This window comes from Bos indicus, chromosome 20, assembly GCF_029378745.1.
Source record: "Bos indicus isolate NIAB-ARS_2022 breed Sahiwal x Tharparkar chromosome 20, NIAB-ARS_B.indTharparkar_mat_pri_1.0, whole genome shotgun sequence".
NCBI classification, from domain to species: domain Eukaryota; kingdom Metazoa; phylum Chordata; class Mammalia; order Artiodactyla; family Bovidae; genus Bos; species Bos indicus.
In genome coordinates, this window is record NC_091779.1 from 12,097,063 (window position 1) to 12,103,213 (window position 6,151).

At 40.6% G+C, this 6,151-nt stretch overlaps 1 pseudogene; it reads right to left on the minus strand.

The window, feature by feature from the left end:
* Positions 1 to 1,056: 1,056 nt before the first annotated feature.
* On the minus strand, positions 1,057 to 2,111 carry LOC109574756 (cytochrome c oxidase subunit 7B, mitochondrial pseudogene; annotated as a pseudogene).
* Positions 2,112 to 6,151: the final 4,040 nt, after the last annotated feature.

Below are 6,151 nucleotides of genomic sequence, written 5' to 3' on the forward strand. Positions count from 1 at the left end.
GTCCTCACTTTCTTATATCCTAGTTTCAACCCAACAGCCGGAGCAATCATTTTACAATGAAGGTATATCTTGTCACTAATTTGCTCAGAACTCGGAAGTGGCATCTCACTTTATTGAAAAACAAGCAAACAACAATCACAAAACAAGGAAGACCTTTATGTGGTCTACACATGCTGGTGTAGAAGCATCAGCATCAGTCAGTCAATAATGCCATGGTCCAGCAACCAGGCCATGTTTATACACAAGGCAGAACAGACTCCTTCCAACATCTAATGATATGACTTTATGGAGCCAGAAAGTCTCCATCATTCAAAAAACCCTCCTCTTGCTGATGAAAATTAGAAATTCAAGCAAGGTGATCTTTATGTCTGACCTTATGACTTTGATCTTTGTTGAATAACAAATATATATTCAAGGGAAAAAATATATATGCTCTTAGAAATAATATATATTTAAGAGTATCGATTTCTCATACTCTTCTTGGCAGGAAATTTTGATAGATAGCATGAGCACTACGATAAGGAAATAGGAAATAGAATAAAATCTTACAGAATAAGGAGGCAGATAATAGAGACCACGAGCATAACCGCATCACAATTTTACCAAGAGTCAAAACTAAAAAGTAATTTAGTAAAAATGGTGGCTCAGATGGTAAAGAGTTTGTCTGCAATGTGGGAGACCTGGGTTCAATCCCTGGGTTGGGACGATGCCCTGGAGAAGGAAATGGCAACACACTCCAGTATTCTTGCCTGGAAAATCCCATGGACAGAGGAGACTGGCAGACTACCGTCAATGGGCTTGAAGTCCAGACACAACTAAGCGACTTCATCTTCGCTTTCAATTCTCTTTTACAAATTCACTGCAAAAATAATAGCAATGCTTGTTGCAACAATTCAATACAGAAATACATTAAGAAGAATCTCTACTTCTATCTCTAATTCTATACCCATCACCATCAAGATACATTATTTTAACAGTTTAGTACACTTATATTTAAAGTATAACTTTAATGCTAACTGAGTTTAAATTTTTTATAATCAACTCCATTATAGTTTCCTTGGATTAAGCTTATTTTTCAAAAAAGTATTTTAGATTTCTGTAGAATATTTGAAGATAATCATTTTATTAAAAAGAAAGGTGATCTAAATGTAAAAGAACTTTTATTACATCTCTCACTAAGTCTGGCAAACTAGCTCATTAAGCAATTTTTTGCTTAAGTTGAGATTTTTGTGAAAGGTCATGCATTCTTTCAAAAGAAGGAAACGAGATGCTATTTTCCCAGTGGGAAATTTACAGAATTACTTTTTTTTGTTTTTTTACATTGAAAGTACACTTGGATAAATTAATAATTTCTTTAATTGAATCCCTATTTCAGTGACAGCCTCTGTTCAGTGAGCACTGTTCATGAATTATTCTGTCTTCATAACAAGGAGAGAGCTTTATTCTGGTTTTAAAGATTACACAGTTAAGGACTAGAAATTACTCAAAGAGTTTTGAAAATCTAGAAACAGAATGTGTTCAAACTAGGATTTCTCTGACCTTTAGAGACTTGTCTACCTAATATTACATTCAGATTCTAAGTTTTTTTTTCCCCTTTTTTTAGTCTGGTCTTGAAACTTTCAAAAGAATAAGTTTTAGACTAAAATATTCCATATATATAAATTTTTTTTGAAGGTTTCAAGTATACTTTATTTCTTCAAACATGCCATATTTTAATGGGTACATAGTACTTTTACTTGGAATTAATTATGAGTTGATTTTGAAACAATTCAGTATTAAACCAGCTGGGATGATTACTGTTCTCTCCATTCCTTTGGGGTGACTCTGCCAACAGGCGATGGGTTCCACTCTATTCCAATTTGTGTTGCCGTATATACCCACACAGCAGCACAGAAAGTGGCTCCACTAGCTAATACGGCATTACCGTATTTGTCATGGAAATCAGGTGCCCGCTTCTGGTGGATCTGCCTTGCCACTGCTTGCTGAATGCTTTGAACTCTCAGACGACTTAGTGCGTTTTTGGCCAAGAGAAACATCCTCAGGTTGAACATAAAATAGCTGCAACTACAGCTGCTGGCCTCTAGCAATCTGGCGTCTAGTACCCCTGCAGAGTCCTGTACACACACACACACACACGCACACACACACATATATATATATATTTTTTTTTTTTTTTTGCTAAAACAAATGGGAAGGAATAACCAAAGTAACAAAGTATTTCAATCAACTCAGGATAGAATAACTTTGTATATCCAAGCCATAGTAAGCCACACCTTTGGTTTCTCAGAACCATTTTAGAATACAGGAAAAGAAACAGAAATCAAAGGTAGAATGTGGGTAGGCCCTGTTCTAAAACAAAGTCAGAAGGCAAAGTGCTAGACTGATATGGTGCGGGAATGAAGCAGATAGATGCAGCAGAACCACATTTAGAAATGGGGGGAAGAAACCATCTCTCATTTATCCAAGACAGGATGACAAATAAGTCCTACCTCATGTGTGAACTCTATCTGATTCATAGTAGCAGCCTGGAGTGAGTGCTAAAAGTCATTTTAAGGCTCTCCATGAGCTCAGCCAGAAAGTATTAGGAAGATTTGACATGTTCTAATTTGGGCATAATTTCTATGTATCTGTTATCTCAAGGAGGGTGACAAAGAAGAGATGGGGACTCATAGTAATTAAGTACTTGCTTCACATTAGGTACTTCATATACATTCTATAAATTTTCCTGGATCCAATGAGGTTAACATTATAATCTACATTTTACAGATGAGCAAAGTCATTCTCTGAGTGAAATTTGAAGAAAGAGGGAAAAAACAGTCACTTTGTAATAGAGGGAAGGAAAAGTGAAAGCAAAAATCGCTCAGTCCTGTCCAATTCTTTGCAAACCCGTGGACTGAAATTCTCCAGGCCAGAATACTGTAGTGGGTAGCCTTTCCCTTCACCAGGGGATCTTCCCAACCCAGGAATTGAACTCAGGTCTCCCACATTGCAGGCAGATTCTCTACTAGCTGAGCCACAAGGAAAGCCCAAGAATACTGGAGTGGGTAGCCTGTCTCTTCTCCAGCAGATCTTCTCCACCCAGGAATCGAACCCGGGTCTCCTGCATTGCAGGCAGATTCTTTACCAACTGAGCCAGCAAGGAAGCCCTGAGGGAAGGAAAGGTACTATGCAAATAACCAGTCCTACATGAGAAGTTTGAGTTGGCTATTGTCATCAAGAAGCACCCATGTACACTAATAATTTTCATTGCTTCTGGTGTTTCCAATGCTTCTTATATTTAAGTATCACAAATATTCAGCAGTCTAAATTGTTTCATCCTTCAAGATGTGCCACTATGCTAATTATAACCTCTTCATAAATGATGAATAATTATTCCGTTTGGAAATTATTTTAGAGTTTGAAAGAAACTTTATATGAACTCTCTGATTACTACTCTTAGACCACAAAGAGATTATTTTAGAACAATCAAAAAGAAAACATTAGTCCAAGAGTACAGAACTTAACAGCAGCCTCTGCTACAGAGATACTTAGCTATTTACAACTTGGTCTGCATTTTGGATTAGTCGCTGTCTTCCTCTGGCCTTAGTTTTCCCATCGTGGGTTGGACCACTCCCTCTAAGGTTAATGTTGACTCCCACATGCTGTGGTTTCTGAGTTCAAATGCAACTCTTACTGGAAAGAGTCAGCCTTTACCATGAATAATAAATAATGTTGGCTGGTAATAAAGAATAAATATTTTCTTTCTCTTTTCAAGTCATGTAAGATATTTTTAAGATATACTGGGCATTGACTAGCCCACAGACCCAGGGACTAGGTACTGACCATTGGCTATAGGCGAGGTACTGTGTAGATGTGAGAAGAATGTAAAGCTGTATCAAGTATAAATTTGCTCTGAATTTATGAATAATAAAGGTACTTAAGTACTACAAAAATACAGCAGAAAGCTAAAAAGAATTATCAGAGTTGCACAGATAAGTTTCTATGGAAGGGCAAAAGGAGGGCATACTTCTTCCTGTGGGGCCAGGACATGACCCGGTAAAAGAAGTCTCCATGGATAGAGCCTTGTGAACAGATCTTTAAAGAAAAGGAAGACTTAGCCACACAGTGAAGCGTGTGAAGAGGAAGGTGATCCACCAGATGGTCCACCGTACGCAAAGGCAAGGAAGTGGGCAATTGCAAACATAAATGGAGAAAAGTCAACCACTCATCATGGCTGGGCTGGAAGGTTCCTGAAAGAGGGTAGTGCAGCTGACAGTGGAAAACAGAAGGGAATCCGCTATGCCAAACAAAGAAGATAAAGACCTTATTTTCTAATTTAAATCCTTTTGAGCAGGAAAATAAAATATTTGCCATCTGTCAGATTAATCTGGTAGCAGAATGTAAGCTGAATTGGACTGAGAAGATCCTGAGGATAAGGAGATCAATTAAGAACTACTTCAGGACTTCCCTCATGGTCCACTGGTTGAGAATCCGTCTCCCAATGAAAGGGACGTGAGTTCAATCCCTGGACCAGGAAGATTCCACTTGTTGTGGGACAACAAGCCCATGCACCACAACTACTGAAGCCTGCGTGCTGCAACTGCTGAAGCCTATGGCCTAGAGCCTGTGCTCTGTAAGTGGAGAAGCCACCGAAATGAGCAGTCCACGTACTGCACAAAAGAGTAGCCCCCGCTTGCTGCAACTAGAGAAAGCTGCACAGAGCAATGAAGATCCAGCACAGCCAAAAATAAATAAATAAATATTTTTAAAAAGAATTAGTTCAATGCCCAACCAAGAACTAAAAGTGCCTGGATTAGCATTATTACAGGAAGAATGGAGGGAGAGGGGGAGATACATGCAAAAAGTAGTAATAATCACAATAGCTCACATCTATTGGGTATTTTGGAGAAGGCCCTGGCACCCCACTCCAGTACTCTTGCCTGGAAAATCCCATGGACGGAGGAGTCTAGTAGGCTGCAGTCCATGGGGTCGCTAAGAGTCGTGTCACTTTCCCTTTTCCCTTTCATGCATTGGAGAAGGAAATGGCAACCCACTCCAGTGTTCTTGCCTGGAGAATCCCAGGGACGGAGGAGCCTGGTGGGCTGCCGTCTGTGGGGTCGCACAGAGTTGGACACGACTGAAGCGACTCAGCAGCAGCAGCAGCAGCATTGGGTACTTACTGTGCACCCGGCACTGTTCTAAGTGAGTAAATCATTTAATCACACAGTGCTCTGAGTTAAGTTCTGTTCTTTCACCTTTATAGATGCAAAAACTGAAGTACAGAAAGGTTAAAATTTGCCTATGGTCACCCATTTAGGGCTTCAGTCTCTGGTTCCTGAACCTTATTTTTTAACCAATCTGGTACACTGCTTCCCTGTAGATTAAAAAATAAAATAACATGGTCACTGACTGATGAGAGGCAAGGAAAAAGGAAGAATCATAATTAATGGAGAGATTCCCAAGCCAGATTGTCAGGAAGATGGAGAGGTGATTGTCAAAAGATAGAGGAGGGAAGAACAAGACGGTGGAGGAGTAGGTGGCCATGGAGTACATCTCTCTCCACGGATACATCAGGAGTATGCCTTCAGACACAGAAGCACATGCAGAACGCCATCTGAGAGCAAACAGGAGAACCTGAACAGCAGAAGAGAATATATAGGCCCATGCCAAACTCGGTAGGATGAGGGAACTAGGGGGAAAAACAGGAGTGATAGTAGGACTGGACCTGCCCTTGGTGGGTGGGGGAACTGAAGCAGGGGTCCAATCCCTACATCAGGGCAATTGTCTGAGTCAGAGGAGAAACATTTAAGGTTGAGAGGGAAACAGCCGATCTGTGGCAGCCGAAATGGAATGAGAATCAGACAGTCCTTCCCGCAACCATACATACCCTGGACAGCACAGTGGCTGGGAGCTGGAGTTTAGGGATTTTGGAGCAATCCCAGCGCGAGGGCTGCTGTTGATGGTGGAGAGATGAATCAAGGGGATGTGAAGGAGGAGATTGTGGTAAGAAATTCCTGCGGAAGAAAGCCAGGCAGCCTTGGAAGCAAGGCGATATTGCTGAGTCACATGTAGGAGGTGGAGCCATCACCATAGCCTCTCTCGCCCACACACCAACATTGGGAGCTGAACGATAGAGAGGCTGGCCCATCAAACACCTGATGCACTGAATTAC